This window comes from Peromyscus eremicus, chromosome 8a (genome assembly GCF_949786415.1).
Source record: "Peromyscus eremicus chromosome 8a, PerEre_H2_v1, whole genome shotgun sequence".
Classification (NCBI taxonomy): domain Eukaryota; kingdom Metazoa; phylum Chordata; class Mammalia; order Rodentia; family Cricetidae; genus Peromyscus; species Peromyscus eremicus.
In genome coordinates, this window is record NC_081423.1 from 37,876,126 (window position 1) to 37,892,506 (window position 16,381).

General features: G+C 40.3%; 1 protein-coding gene across 2 annotated transcripts in view; it reads right to left on the reverse strand.

Moving 5' to 3' along the window:
* The window catches only part of Cdc42se2 (CDC42 small effector 2), a 75,295-nt gene that overhangs the window by 33,285 nt on the left and 25,629 nt on the right, over positions 1–16,381 (reverse strand). Inside the window, exon 2 of one of the 2 annotated variants that reach the window (XM_059270571.1) lies at positions 7,478–7,632. The exons of the other annotated variant lie outside the window; for it this stretch is intronic. The gene's annotated coding sequence lies outside the window, so the exon portion shown is untranslated. The remainder of the gene's footprint in view (positions 1–7,477; positions 7,633–16,381) is intronic. 2 annotated transcript variants of the gene reach the window in all.

Below are 16,381 nucleotides of genomic sequence, written 5' to 3' on the forward strand. Positions count from 1 at the left end.
AGGAATGTGCGTGCTTGGGAAGTTTACAGAGCAGTGTATACTGACCAACTCTCCATGTAACTGGTTTCCATTACTGTTGTGATGTTACTATTGTTGCCTTAGTTATCTTTTCTTTCTCTTCACACAGAGACAGGCCTCTTTAGTGCTAACCTGAGCAGCATGTAGAAAAAGACTTTTCTAGTCAGGCTCCCTCTTAGATGGAGCAACATATAAAAAAAAAGTGTCTATTTACATTTATATTTAAAAGAGAAAACGGAGCAGAACTGGTATCAAGGTATAGAAAAAAAATAAACCAATTAAATCAATTCTTCCCCTTTTATAGCAATGTCCTAATATCCTCCAAAATAGTTTAAATGTATACATAATTTATATGTCTATGACATATGCTGTTTACAACAGAGAACTTTCAGTAGATAGTTGAACTAGTAATTCTAATTTGGTTACTTTATCAATCAGTAAGTGTCAATAAAACATAACTGTATACTAAATTGATTTGCCAGGTTTTCTCCTCTTAAAACAAAAGGCTCTGAGTGTCGGAGGCATAAAGGTTTACAAGGGAATAACATTCAGTATCTAGTTACTTCTGAAACGTCTACCAAGCAGGAGAGGACATAACAGAGCAGGCTTAGCAAATGAGCTGTATGTGTAATCCATGCTTCTTGGCCAGGCAAAGAAGTCCCTATCGGTCCCTCGGGACGGGAGTCAGTTGAACACAAACTGCAGTGGCTTATCGGGGTGTAAACAGGCAAGGTGGAGGACAGCTTTCGTGCTGTTTCTGATTACTCTCCACAGACAAAGAGCACTCGGGTCTACACTTCACTCCCAGTGCTTGGTGCCAAGTGCCTGACCTGTTAACTTGAGATTTTCCTCCAATAAAGAAGGTGTTTTCAGCTGTCAAATGATTTTTTTTTTTTTTTTTTTTTTTTTTTAAGATGGGAAACCTTTTTGTTTGTTTTGGTTTTCTGAGACAGAGTTTCTCCATGTAACAGCCCTGGCTGGCCTTGAACTCACAGAGATTGACCTGCCTCTGCCTCGAGTGCTGACATTAAAGGTGTGTGCCACCACTGCCTGGCACAGGGAAACTTTTTTTTTTTTCTGGGTTTTTTGTTTTGGTTGTTTTGTTTTGTTTTATAAAATATGCTATGACAATAGAATCACACCATACTCTGTAAGGAGTTCTCTAAAACTTTTTTCTATTTAAAAGTATTTTTAGATTTACTTATTTTATGTCTATGAGTGTTTTGCCTGAATATATGTCTGTGCACCATTAGCATGCCTGGTTCCTGGGAGGTCAGAAGAGAGCACTGGGTCCCCTGGAACTGGAGTGGCATAGTTGTAAGCTACCACACGGGTGCTAGGGGGCCTCTGTAACTACTCAGCATCTCTCCAGTCTCCTACTTTCAACTTCTTCACTATCCTCCCCCACCCTCCCCACCTCTCACTGTCCCTCCCTCCTCCCTTCCCTGTGGTGAGGCTTTCTTTAGTCTCACTGTCTTGCCTAGGCTGACCTGGACTCCTGGGGCAAGTGACAGTCCCACCTCAGTCTTCAGAGTAGCTAGGACTACAGACACTCACCACACCAGGCTTCCATTGTGTGTTTGTCTGGGTTTTTCAAGACAGGGTTTCTCTGTGTAGCTTTGGAGCCTATCCTAGAACACGCTTTGTAGGCCAAGCTGGCCTCAAACTCAGAGATCCTCCTGTCTCTGTCTCCAAAGTGCTGGGATTAAAGGCGTGTGCCACCACGCCTGGCATGTTATATGTTTTTAACAAAAATCTGCATCCAACTGTATTACCAAAATTAACGACACAGTTGAAACAGATAATGGATAAGAATGCCTGGCATCTGGCTTAGTGTGACTTCTAAATCTTTTCTGAGAGAAAGAGAGACAGACAGACAGACAGACAGAGACACTAATATATAAGGAAAGTGGACAGCTTATGCCTATAATCAGAAGGCAGTGACAGCACTCCAGAGGCTGAGGAGGACTGTGAACTTGAGGCCAGCGAGGGCTACATAGTGAGACTCTGTCCCCACAAAAGACAATCATTTTTAGGGCCAGAGAGAAGGTTCAGAGGGTAGAGGGTGTTTGCTGTGCAAGCATGAGGCCCTCCACCAACAGAAAAGGCCCACAGAGCTGTAACCCATGTACTGCAGGGAGTAGAGACAGGCAAACCGACAGGGTCTGCTGACTAGCCAACCTTGAAAAACAGCAAGTTCGGTGAAAGACTGCCTCAAGGGATTAAGGGAGAAATAGAAAGCAGGGCACTTGACATCCTCCACTGGCTTCCAAATGTACACACACACACATCAGAAAACACACAGATTCATGTTTTACTGAAAATCACGAAAAAAATTACTTGGATTTCTATAGTACTAGACATTGTTTAACAACTACTCAGTAGCCATACTCACATAATGTATTGCATAGCCAACTATGGGCCAGCTTCCATTTCACTTATCTGCTGAAGTGACAGTTCACTTTTGGAAACTTTACCCAGAGTACCAGGACTCAGCCAGGATCCTTACAGCATAAAAACAGCCCACAGGTTCGGCATAATCATTAAGTTACAGAAGTAGAAACTGTACGATAGCATGAGCACCTGCCTCACAGTCCCTGATGGAGGATATTAAAGTTCAAATCACATGAATAATAACTCTGAGGTTCCATCAGAGAAGACCTCCATTTAGACAGGCTGTTGACAGAATCCAGTTTTAGACACAACGTGTCATATATAATTATAATTTAAGGTAGCATTGAGCTAGACTTTATTAGGTTGCCTGATGTACCTGAATTGTGATTTCTTCATCCCCAAGGTAAAGACAGTATTTGCCTCTTAGAATTGTGAAAATTAAAATAAGATGATAATCTTTGTCAAAGTGCATTAAATGTAATGTGTGATTAACATTCAAATGTTTGTTTTTGTTTTTCTCCTTTGGGAGGTGTTTATAATATAGCTGGAGCTCTCTGTTTTACAAGGAAATTTACTAACATCACTGATTTTAAAAAAATTTTAAACCATTCAAAGAAAACAGGCTGGATATGGTAGTCTATGCCTGTAATTCCAGTACCTGAGGGCCAGAGTCAGGATGAATCCGAATTCAAGGCCAGTCAGATCTGCATACAGACCCTGTTTGGGGGTAAGAGGTTGGTGGGAGTCCTAAACAGGACAGGAAAGGACTAAACACAACTTAATGGTAATAAAAATAAGTAAAAATTTAAAGCTGCACTTTAATTGGATCACCTTGTCTGACATGGTCACTGGAACCAATTATTGTGGCCAAACACTGAAACGAACCCTTGGCTCCTTGAGCCAAGAGGCTAGGCAAGGCTGACTTGCCTGTCCAGCGGGAATCCACAGCACAGCAGGAAGGGGAGGCAGAGTGCTGGAAAAGGAGACTCAAGGACCTGCTCAGGAGCCTGTAACCGCATCGCGTCTGCTTTGTCCAGGTTATAACAGAACCTGAAACACATTCAACTGTATGTATGAAGACTAAATAGAAACTTAGCTTTTGAGAGATTCTTGAAGGTACCCGCTAAAAATAAAACTAATGGATTTAAAAAAAAAAAAAAAAAAAGAATTGAATGTGAAAACTCACAGGAGAAGACGACAAATTTAAAATGTTCACTGCTTCTAATTAAAGAATTGGAAATTGGAGATTCTCTAGAGAAGCCCATAGGAATGTACTCCTCTATTTCTCCATATCTCTTTTAATGCTGTGCTTAAATATAGAATTAAACCATTTTTAATAAACTACAACCCGCATGCACGCACATGCACGCGCACGCACACGCGCACACACACACACACACACACATATATTTGGAGAGACGGTTCAGCAGTTAAGAGCACTGACTGCTTTTCCAGAGGACCAGGATTCAATTCCCAGCACCCACATGGCAGCTCACAACTGTCTGTAAACTCCAGTTCCAGGGATCTGACACCCTTACACAGACATACATGCAAGCAAACACCAACACACATAAAATAAATAATTAACCAAAACCATCAACTACCATTTCATAACTATTCTATTTTAAAGTGTGGTAGTATTCAGTGTTGGGAAGGGAACAGGGAAAGTGTCTATGGTGGTCTGAATGAGAATGGCCCCCATAGGCTCGTGTTTGAATACTTGGTCCCCGTTGGTGGAACTATTTGGGAAGGGTTAAGAGATGTGGCCTTGTTGAAGAAAGTGTGTCACCGGGACTTTGAGGTTTCAAAAGACTAGTGCCATTCAAAGTGTGCTGTCTCCTGCTTGGGGTTCAAGATGTGAATCTCAGCTGCTGCCCCAGCCACCTGCTACTTTCCATTCACTCCCCCATCATGAACTCTAACCTTCTGAAACTGTAAGGCCCAAACAAACTCTTCTATAAGTTGCTCTGGTCATGGTCTCTCATCACAGCAATAGAAAAAGAGAGTACCTAAGACACTGGTAACCACATATATATGAGTTTCAGTCCTTTTATGAAAGGAACCTAAAGTTTTCATAATTAGTAATCTATAAAGAACTCAAAAGAAAAACCTATATGCATTAAAATTCTTTATTAAATACTTCTTAAAACAGAATTTTAAAAAATAGGTACAATTTAATGTCAAGTGGCTAGGTAGTTGTTTAATTATGGTTTAATGGCAGATTTTACAGCCATGTTGGTGTTAAAAGAATATGTTTAACAAATTGTATTGCCTAAAAGCACTGTTAATAGTATAACAATCACAGGAATTTATATGAAAATAAGATGGCCATTTAAAATCTAACATTATTAAAAACAAACCTAAAATCCTGTTTTTATTTTTTAAGATATTTTTATTTTATGTATATGAATGTTTTGCCTGTGTGTGTTTCTGTGCACCACATGTGCCTGGTATCCATGGAGACCAGAAGAAGCACTAGATCTCTTGGAGCCTGAGTTACAGATGGTTGTGAACTGCCATGTAGGTGCTGGGACCTGAATCAAGATCCTCTACAAGACAGCCAGTGCTCTTAACCATTAAGCCATCTCTCCAGCAACAGATTTTGTCTTTAAAACATCTGATATATCTGGTATCATGTTTTCAAAACACCTGGACTTCACCGAAAATGGGCAACAACAATTACATTTTAGATATAATTCACAGAAATACTAACTTACAAAGATATACAGGGTTTTTTTATATACTCAGAGAATATGACATAGCTACTCTTGATGAATAAATGGCTTATGACAGCTTTTATAAAATATATGTGGAAAATTTCAACATCCTTTATACCAACTCAAAGTACTGGGCTTATTTCTATGAAATGCTTTATGTTCTTCTCATCTGTTTCATTAGCACAGCTCCACAGGAGACCACTGAAGCCCTGTTTCTGGAATGCTGCCCCAATTCTTCTCACCCAGACCTTGTTGCCAGGGCTGCAGCTGCACAACCAATTCTTATTAAAATGGAGTCTTTGAAATGCTGGTCTATGGAAAAGGACATAAAGGATTTCATTATCTCTTCTCAAAACTCACAGTGAGGGAGGATTGCGCTCCACCCTTCCCAAGGCACACAACCACTGACGTCCCTCTCTGCCAACTTAAACACCAAGACAAAGAAGACAGCAGCTCGGCCTCAGGACAAGAAGTCCTGACAGCACTGCAGAGCAGCAAAATTAACATCTAGCAGGTTATTTTCAGATGAGTGTAAAATCAGCGCTGTGGTCAAGAGCGGCAGCCTCGCTCACAGGGCTGTGACTTGAGAAACAACACTTCTAAAGAGTAAGTGAGTACTTGGGGAAGACTCAGCGCTCTGTAACAACCAATAATAATTTCACACACAAAAATGGGAAAACTGAAAGGATTCACTCACTTGCTATTGTACTGACAACAGTAACAGCTGCTTGGAAGAGAATTTTATGGATGGGTTACTCTCCTCCATTTTCATTAGGAACACATGCCCTTTGTCTCTCCAAATAAAATTCTTAACAACTGCTGGCCTTGCTCATCAGAGACAATTTATGAGTGAATTTATCTTAAGAGAAACATTAATGTAACTCTATAAAGATTAATTATTTTCAACTGAATGTAAACAGATAAATACTCAAAGGCAAAGTAAAAACCAAGGCCAGATTTTTATTCAACAGTATTTTCAATGTTGGTAGGATACTAGGATTCTTGTAGCACGAAGAACCTTAGAACAGCATTGATTTAGGGACAAGAATTCAGGCTGGAAACATTCCTTGGAGTACACTGTAGTCTGTTCCCCAGTGATAGATACACTCCAGTGTAAGGAAGCAGGAAGAGTGAGGGGCATGCTCCCTGGAGACCTGACTACACAGCATGCGCTTCAGGTCAGAGACACCAGACCCAGCTCTAAAGCGCAGTTACTGTTATTTTATCCATGGTAATAAACAAGTGCACACTTAACACACATGGATACAAGAAATATGATGAGATGCACGTTAAACAACTGATTTCCTCAACTAGTAGCTGTCAAGCTCTACATGAAATGTTCACTCTCAGTATTTGCAAAGGAATTTTAAAATACTTCTGTGTTTTTTCTAATAGATTTTGCCTTAATCAGTACATGCTATTTTATTTTTAAATGCTCGATTTTAAAGTTTTAAGTTCCTTCCTTATCTTAGAGAACTACATTTCTATTTTATTTAAAATGTATAGCCAAAAGACTCTCTAGAACTCTTAAGTTCCCTGTCCCTGCCAGTGTTGACTGTGTGCTGGGAAACACCATTCTTTCCTCTCAGAAGGGGCGTGTGTGTCCTCTAATCCTGACACTGTGATGGAAGGGACCTCAACAATCTTCATTTTTTTATGTACTGGAACATATGATGAAGAGAGGATAAATATGGTTCTGGCTAGAGGAAAATTTACATGTTTTTGGTTTTTTGGTTTTTTTTGGAGACACAGTCTCTCTGTATAGTCCTGGCTATCCTGGAACTCACTAGATAGACCAGGCTGCCTATGTCTTCCAAGTGCTACAATTAAAGGCATGCACCACCATGCCCAGCTTCCAGTAGATTTTTGTTTGTTTGTTTGTTTTTGTTCTGTTTTGTTTTTGTTTTCCGAGACAGGGTTTCTCTGTGTAACAAGTCCTGGCTGTTCTGGAACTAGCTTTGTAGACCAGACTGGACTCAAACTCAGAGATCCACCTACCTCTGCTTCCCGAGTGCTAGGATCAAAAGCGTGTGCCACCACTGCCCGGCTTCCAGTAGATTTTAATGATTAGGGTTAGGCTACTAAAATGGCTTTGAAGAGTAGATAATCATTACTGACTGCTTTTACTGTTCTGACATGACTGTGGAATGTCCTGTGACTACCTGGTCAAACAACTGCCATGACTGTCACATGGGCAATGGAAAGGCTGTGCTAACCTGAAGAGAAAAGCCACACTCTGGACTTGGACAAAATGAACTCATTAATGGTGAGTGCTAACAACACGAAGAAAGTAGACTATTTTTGTGGCAATCACTTCACTATCTAGCCACCAGTGGCCACAGACTTACCACTCATCAATGGGGCCACTTATTCATCTATCTCTGAGTGTAGACTATTCCACAAGACACACACAGGTGACTCTGCAGACTCAGTAGTAGTACAAGTTGTTCCTGGAAGATTTCTTCTCATTTAGTTTCCCCGTTTCACTCAAAACTGGCCCTATCTGCAAACGAAAGCATGCAATTAGGAGGCAAAAGTGCCAGGGAGCAATTCTTCCCTCTATATAATTAAATGATACAACATGAAAACTAAACTCAAATGCTAGACTCACTAAGCACCATGTTTAAACAAACAACCTACTTTTCAATGCCTGTAACATGCTTATTACACAAGATTACCACCCTTTTCTCATCATATAAATTGATTGTTGCTTCTACAGTATACAAGGTACAACTTACACCAAAGGTGACCCACTGAGCAGAAGCCAGGCTACAAGTCTTCAGTGGACACACACAAGGTTGGCTTACACACTGTTAAAGAACACCTTCCTCCACCGACAAATCTGAAGACTTCACAAGGAAAATTCAGATTTCTGCTCTCTCTTGAAAAATAAAACCAGACAACATGAGGTCTGCTCCTCCATGGAGCACTATTAGATTGGATTAACAGCCAACTCCTGATGGGCATGGGCTTCGTGGTTCTCCAGATGCTGCCACTCTCTCCACTGTAACCTAGTTCAGTTACCTGCCTGGACCCGCTAAGCATCTGAGCTTTCAAACTCTGGTATGTATTTTTAATAGCTCACAGAGAACATTGTATTATTGTCAAAGTCAAACATATTTTCCTGACTTAGTGATATAAAATAACATGAGATAAAAACATGAGGTTTGAGTCAGAAAGCTATAGATTTGAGCTCTAATTCTGAGTATCAGTACCTATGTGACCAAGCCTACATCAAAGCTAAGCTATTTCTTCATACAGAAACAACCAAATAAACACATAAACACTTAACATACTAAGCAAACAACAGGCCTCAAATCTAGCATGCACAAGCTCAATTGGTAATCCTAATCACTTCTTTCTCAATCTTGCTCATCTCGGGGACCACAGTGTAACTCCCCCTAAAAGCACTGTCAGGACATGTCATTCTCCTCCAATTCCAGCCATTCAAACAACAGCAATTCCTCCCTAAGCATCAACTGATTTGCTGAAATTGTCTGTATACTCAACTGTTTAAATTGTGGTAGGCTTGGGTGTAGCTCAGTCGGTAGAGTGCTTGCTTGCCTTGCATGCACAAGGCCCCAGGCTTACTCCTTAGCACCAAGAACACAGCAAAGACAGGAACAACTAATTGTGTCCTCCCAATGCTGCTGGTACAAATTTGAAATACTTACTATTTTTTTTTTAATTTTGTAGTTGCTTTAAAACACATACACACACACACACACACACACACCTACCTACAAAAAAAAAAAGAAGAAAAGAAAAAGATACACACAGAGTGTCATACAATGCAGCTACTGCATTCCTAGGTATTTATCTTAAAAAGCAAAAATGTACATCTGTAAAACTATTCACAGCAATTTATTTGTAACAGATGATAAAATGAGTAAGCAGAAAGCCACTGACCTGAGACTATCTCTATACTTTGAGTTTCTATACTATGAAATATGTTAAGTTGTATGGTGTTTTGGTTTTGGTTAATTTTGGCATGTGATGTTTTTATTTATGTTCAAGTTTTTTATAACTAAAAGTTTATAAAATTAAATTTTTTAATGGAATGCAACCTAACTCACTATGTAGACAAACAGAAAACCTAACTGACTGTCAGAACAAACAGCTGAGTCTCTCCCAATCACAAGCAGCCAAATTCAGCCAAGCACAGCTGCCAAATCAGACCACACCCAAAAAGGATAGAGAAAGAGATGAACCTTACTTTACTTCCCCTTTTTGTCTAGAACCACTCAATACCCAGTTAGACAAAACTCTCTGGATCTTTTATGATTATGAGTATTGCTTAATTCATAAAAATCATTCTTTACTCAAACAGCTTTATTTAAATTGTCTAAAGGTTTTTTCCCCCCTTATTTAACAGCAAAAAAACAGGCAGCAACTCCAATTGCCTGTAGATAGGTGAATGATAAACAGGAGTACACCTTCATTCAGAGAGGCATTTGCAGCCATGCACCACATGTGTGAATAACCATGAATGTAAGCCAATACAAAATTGTAAATTGACTTAAAACATGTGAGATTGTGTGCGTGTGTGTTGGTATATGTATGTAACTTAGCTATCTAGCTCTCAAGGATGAACTCTGCAGAGGACAACATACAAAACTGGGTTGAACATGCCTGGTTGCAACAATGAATGAATTACTATAGGGACTGTGGAGATGGCTTAGTATGTAAAATGCCTGCCATACAAGAATGGAGATCTGAGTATGGAAGCCCAGCACAAACATAAAAAGCTGGATGCAGTGGTACACATCTGTGACTCCAGTGACAAGGGGGCCAAGATAGGTGGATTTGGGGGATTTTCTGGTCAGCCAGTATAGCCAAAATGCCAAGCCCCAGGTTCACTGAAAAACTGCCTCAAACATACAACAGAGGGGGCCAGTGGGATGGCTCACTGGGTACGGGCACTTGCTGTCAAGTCTAAGTTCAACTCAGAGATCCTCATGGTGCCTCAAAACGCCATCTGACATCCACACATGTGCACATATGCACCCATACACCCCCCCACACACACACCCACACACAATACATAAGTAAATGTAAAGAATTTTTAAATAGAGAGTGCCAAAGGAAGATAACATACCTCTGGCCTTTACATATCCACACATGAATAAGCACACACATATAAACGCACACACACACCCCACACACAAAAATAATTAACTACTATACATATATCAACACGGATGAACCAAAAAATAATTATGCTGCATCAAAAACCCACTCAGACTGAGTGTGTAGGTCCACGGCATAGCACTTGGCAAGCATACATAAACCCAGTTTTATCTCCAGCACTGTGAGGAAACAAACATATATGCATATGAATACATGTGTACACACACACACAGAGTATCCTATAAAATCCATTTATATAAATTCTAGAAAACAAAAACTAGCCAAGCAGTAGTGACAAACACCTTTAATCCTAACACCCAGGAGGAGGCAGAAGCAGATGGATCTACAGAGTGGGTTCTAGGACACCCAAGACTAGAGAAACTGTCTAAAACAAAGAAGAAAGAAAGGAAGGAGGGAGGGAGGGAGGGAGGGAGGGAGGGAGGGAGGGAAGGGAAGGGAAGGGAAGGGAAGGGAAGGGAAGGGAAGGGAAGGGAAGGGAAGAAGGAAGGAAGGAAAAAGAAAGAGAGAGAGAGAAAAGAAAGAAAGAAAGAAAGAAAGAAAGAAAGAAAGAAAGAAAGAAAGAAAGAAAGAAAGAAAGAAAGAAAGAAAGAAAGAAAGGAGGGGGAAGAAAGAAAGAAATAAAAAACTAATTATTTCTGGTAACAAAGAGCAGGTGTATCAACTGCCTGGAAATGGGTGTGAAGAGGACTACAAATGGCTGGAAGCGAACTTTTGGGGTAACAGATATTTTCAACTATATTTTTGTTACAGTGGATTTTGTGGTGCTGGGGTCATACCACAGTCTTGGGCACCCCAGGCAAGCTCTGGTCCACTGTCTGTTCCCAGCCTCAGATTTCCAGTAGCTGAGTATGGTATCCCTTCACAGGCATGTATGTATGGCAAAATTTATTAAACTGAACACTTTTAAAATGTGCAATTATTCTGTTAAAAACCAGTTAAATCACTGCAGATTGATAATTAGTAGCAAGACTGATTTACATGGAAAGCTGGATCCTTCAATGCATTTAAGCTTGACACATGGTCACAATCTTTTCAGAAGGCTTTCAGAAATGTATATAATGCTAAGTATCAGAAACACTAATTGCTCCTTGAAAAGAAAGCCTGGGCTAAAACAGCACTGGATCCTAATATAATTGGGCATTCATAAAAAGGTAATTCAATAGACTATTATTCATTCATTTCTAGTCAATAGTCCCTTAGTCCCTTATTACATTTGGTAGGAATCAGTTTTTTGTTTTGTTTTCTAATTAAATCATCTCACTGTCAGCTAAAACTACGTTTTAATGTACTCACCCAAAGAACATTCTGAGCCCATGACTGGCATGTACTAGATTCTACTTAGAAGCCATGAAGCCACAGTCTACGTTAAGACCTGGTGTATGGCGGTGTTTTTTGCAGCACATTACATGCCACTGTCCCCACTTGCCTGTTGTTCACAGTGAAGAGACAGAGCACATTGCATTACCTCTCTAGTTGAGTTTGAGATTATAGCACTCTCCGCACAGAGACTTGTTTTCCAAGGTATCCATCTGAGTGCCATGAATAAGAAAGGATATCTTTAATGAGTTGACATCTTCAAACACTTTCAGGCAGTCAGAGAAAAGTTAAAAGTGTCCTCCAACATCCAGAAAGACAAGAGGTAATGCAATGTACATTCTTTATCTTCTACCTAGTTTCTCAAGCAAAACACAAGGGTATCATTCCAGACTCCTGCCTTTCTGCTTTGTCATTCAAGGAAGGCCAGACACCACCATGCTCTCTCTTAATTATTTTTACAGTGTGATTGCCACCAAGCCTGACGTTTGAGTTGCATCCCCAGACCCCACTTGATAGAAGGAAAGAACCTTTTGTAAACTGTTCTCTGACCTTCATATGCCTGCTATGGCACACTCAAAACTCTTCTCCCTAAGACAGGCGCGCGCGCGCGCGCACACACACACACACACACACACACACACACACACATGCTTTTTTGTTTTGTGGAGGCAGGACCTCTATCAGGCCAGGCTAGCCTTAAACCTGCTATGCAAATGAAGGGGCCTTGACCTCCTCCTGACCTTCCAACCCCCACCTCCCAGGTGCTAGGATTACAGGGGTGGATGTGCCACCACTCCAGGATTATTCTGGTTTGGGGAGACAGGTTCTCCCTACTCAGTCCAGACTAGCCTTGAACTCACTGTGTAGCCCAGGCTAGTCTTGAATTCACAATCTTCCTGGCCTGGGATTATAGATGTTCTCTATTACACACAGTAGACATACAAGAAATATTTAGCATATCAAAACCAAAAGCCCTTCTGTCATTTCATGAAACATGGGGGGGGGCATGAAAAAGAACACACTAAAACTTTTAGTAACTTGTCAAAACACTATAAGGAAAATGTTTAAAATTGAGTAATGACAAAAATTGAACACGACCAAAAAGCAAAACACTAGACTGGAGAGATGGAGAGCACTTGTTTTTCCAGAGGGCCCAAGTTCAACTCCCCAAACCCACATGTTGTTTCACAACCATCTGTAACTCCACTTCCAGGAGATCTGATGCAAAACACTTATACACATAAAATAAAACAAATCTTAGAAATAAATAGATAATAAAAGTAAAACATCTTCCCAGTCTATTCTGGGTAAGAGGTAAGACTTGCTAATTCCTAGTTCACATTTTTTTTTTGGGGGGGGGTGGCTTCAAGACAAGTTTTCTCTGTGTAGCAAGTTTCCTGGAACTTGCTCTGTAGATCAGGCTGGCCTAGAACTCACAGAGATCCACTTGCTTCTGCCTCCTGAGTGCTGGGATTAAAGGTGTGCGCCACCACCATCTGGTTTTTCTTTTTTCTTTCCTTCCTTCTTTCCTTCCTTCTTTCCTTCCTTCTTTCCTTCCTTCCTTCCTTCCTTCCTTCCTTCTTTCCCTCCCTCCCTCCCTCCCTCTCTTTCTTTCTCTCTCCCCCCAACTTCTCCTGAGACAGTGTTTCTCTGTATAGCCCTGGCTATCCTGGAACTTGCTATGTAGACCAGGCTGGCCTCAAACTCAGAAAACCACCTCAGAGTAGTAAAGGTATGCGCTACAACGTCTGGCCTGTCACACATTATTTTTGAAGATTATCACAACCCACCTCATTTCAGCAAAATAAATAAAAATAAACTGAATTTTAAAAATAAAGCATAGGATGTGGAAATGGCTCAGCAAGCAAAGTCCTTGTACGAGTATGAAGACCTGAGTTCGAATCCCCAGTACCCACGTAAAGCCAGGAACGGTAGTACATCTCTGATCCCAGTGCACCTACAGAGATAGGAGAATTCCAAGAAAACACACAAGCCAGCCAGCCTGTGAACAAGAGACCCCATCTCAAACAAGATGGAAAGAGGGGAGTGAGTGACATCAGAGGTTGTCCTCTCACCTGTGTATACAAGCTGTGGCACATACACACCCACAATCACACAATCACACATACCCACAATCACACACAAAGAGTCTACAACCAAGTTACAAAACCAAACAGGAAAAAAAAAAGTACATTCAAAGTATGCATTAGTTCAACTCTAAAAACCTAGGATAAGACAAAAAAATATTTTACAGTTACATCCACTGTCATACTTCAACCATTCACTACAACAGGAAACACACTATAAAAGGTTTCTACAAACACTAGCTTATTTCCAACTGAAAATATTAGACCTGAGAAACCACTTTATCTAAACCAAACTGTTCACATTTAGTATAACATTTCAGGACATATCCAATCTAAGTTGAAATGTTTTTAATATTACTACCTCCAAAATCTACTTCATGCAAAGCCTTGTGACCAAATAAAATAACAGAAGGATATTCACACTCTCCTAGACATACCTTCTTGTACTTCAGGGGCAAAAAAGTTAAAAAAAAAAAAAAAAAACCACACACACACACAACCACCCCCCCCCCAAAAAATCCCCTCCATTTTCCAGATTTTTCTTGTAGTTAACATGTGGAATATAAACAGGGCTCTGCCTAAGCAGCTCCTTAGAGTTAGTGAGCAGAAGTGAGCCAGCTGGTGGGGGGATCCACGGGTTTAGAAGCTGCTGCCACCAGCAGTAGTTGTGACCCCCGCCTCAGAGCCAGCTTCAACTTTCTGACCCCCCAGGACACAACCATGGCCTGTCTTCCTGAATATATTAATTCAAAAGTGACCTCGAGCTAACTCTTCCAGACCACCCACTACCTTTGTGGGGGGCAGTGGGGGCGCTGAGACAGTCTCACATGATGCAGGATAGCCTGTAACTCCTGGTCCCCTATCTGATACACCTTGAGAATGACCCTGAATTCTGATCTTCCTGTCTCCACCTTATCCAATAATTTTATCATCACCAAATGTCCTATATAAATGGCCTCTTTGAAATAGTGACTAATGTTTGTTTTGTAGAATGAACTCTAAAAGCTATGGTAGGTGTCTTATGTTTAAACTAGGCATTGCCTGTATTTATTCCTTCACTCCATTTTAGAAGCATAATAACAAGATTTGGTTATTATCAATTGAAATTTTGAGGTCAGTATGAAGAATTAAAGGTTCTCTTACACCCAGCATGGTGGCAAACACCTGAAACTCCAACACTTGGACTGACTCAAAAAACAAGACAACCAAGTTCTGTCAGATGTAATCTGGAATTATTTTATGTATAACATATGGCAATTAATGGACTGATGTAAAATACTAACACTCCTTAAGACTGCATGATCCTACTTTTCTAAGTTGAACACATTTCTGTTAACATAAAGATACAGCTGTTGTTGTTTTGATGAACTTCTTTGCCAGGCTTGGTGACACACACATCTGTAAACCCAGAACCCAGTAGGCTGGAACAGAACAATCAGGAGTTTGAAGCCAATTTGGTCTACACTGGTAGACTCAGTCTCAGAAACCAAAAAATTAACAAAGAAATAACATGTTCTTCTTCCTCCAAAAAGTATAGAAATGTTTAAAAACTCAATAATCCCCACCCTCCAGACTACTCGCCCAACAGCTGCACATGCACAATCCCAAATCAGGCTCTGCACTGACAAGCACTCTCCCTACCACTGAAACGGCTAGTGGAATGCTGGGTATGACAAGCACATGTCTACATCCCCGCAGCATAGAAGGCTGAAGCAGGAATACCACAAATTCAACAGCTTCCTGGGCTACATAGTGAGGGCCCAGTCGTAAATCAATCTAATCTAATTTAATCTAAAAATAAATAAATTGCCAGTGGGATGTAAGTACATGAAGCTATATGTAATCATTTCTCTATCAAAAAGTGTTTCACTGACCATAGAAAATTTTAAGGCTAGACAAAATATGACACCGATACAATAGAATATCATGCAACCATAAAAAGAAATTAAGTAGAGATACATACTATATGGACAAGCCTTGAACACATTACGCTAAGTGAAAATATACAATTACAAAAAGCTGCACATACATAGTTCCATATTGTTAGTGGAACTGGCAATGAAGCAGTCATTTGGTTCAGTAGTTTAGCACTTCACTAAAGTATTAAAGAGGTGACACACAAGTCTGTATGCTACATATCCATCCTAAGGTACAGACACACACATAAAGATAAATTAAGCATATGCACACAAAACCTTGGCCAGGCACATACTACCCGCCCACAAAAATAGTTTGAGAAACTCTATTAGCTGAGACTATCACATAAATTTCATGTCATACTTACAGGAAACGCAATGAGATGCCTACTACACTAGCTTCTTGTCTAAAAAGCTGTAGTCATGTTATCGCCCTGAGTACTGTAGGCAATCATAACACAGCAGGATTTGTCATTTTTGAAACAGGGTCTTCTGTAGCCCAGGCTGGCCTCAAACTTACCATGTATCAGAAGGATGACACTGAATTTCTTCTGATCTTCCTGCTTCCACCTCTCTAGTTCTAAGACTACAGGCCTGCATGGTTAGGTAGTTTTATGCTGTGCTGGGAATCCAACAGAGGACTCTCACAACAATATTTTATATATCTAAACACAAAAAATAGTAAAAAAAAAAAAAAAAAACACTGTAGAAAGGGATATTTTTAGGTTTATTTTATGTATGTGGGTATTCTATCTCCATGTATGTCTGCACACCAGAAAAG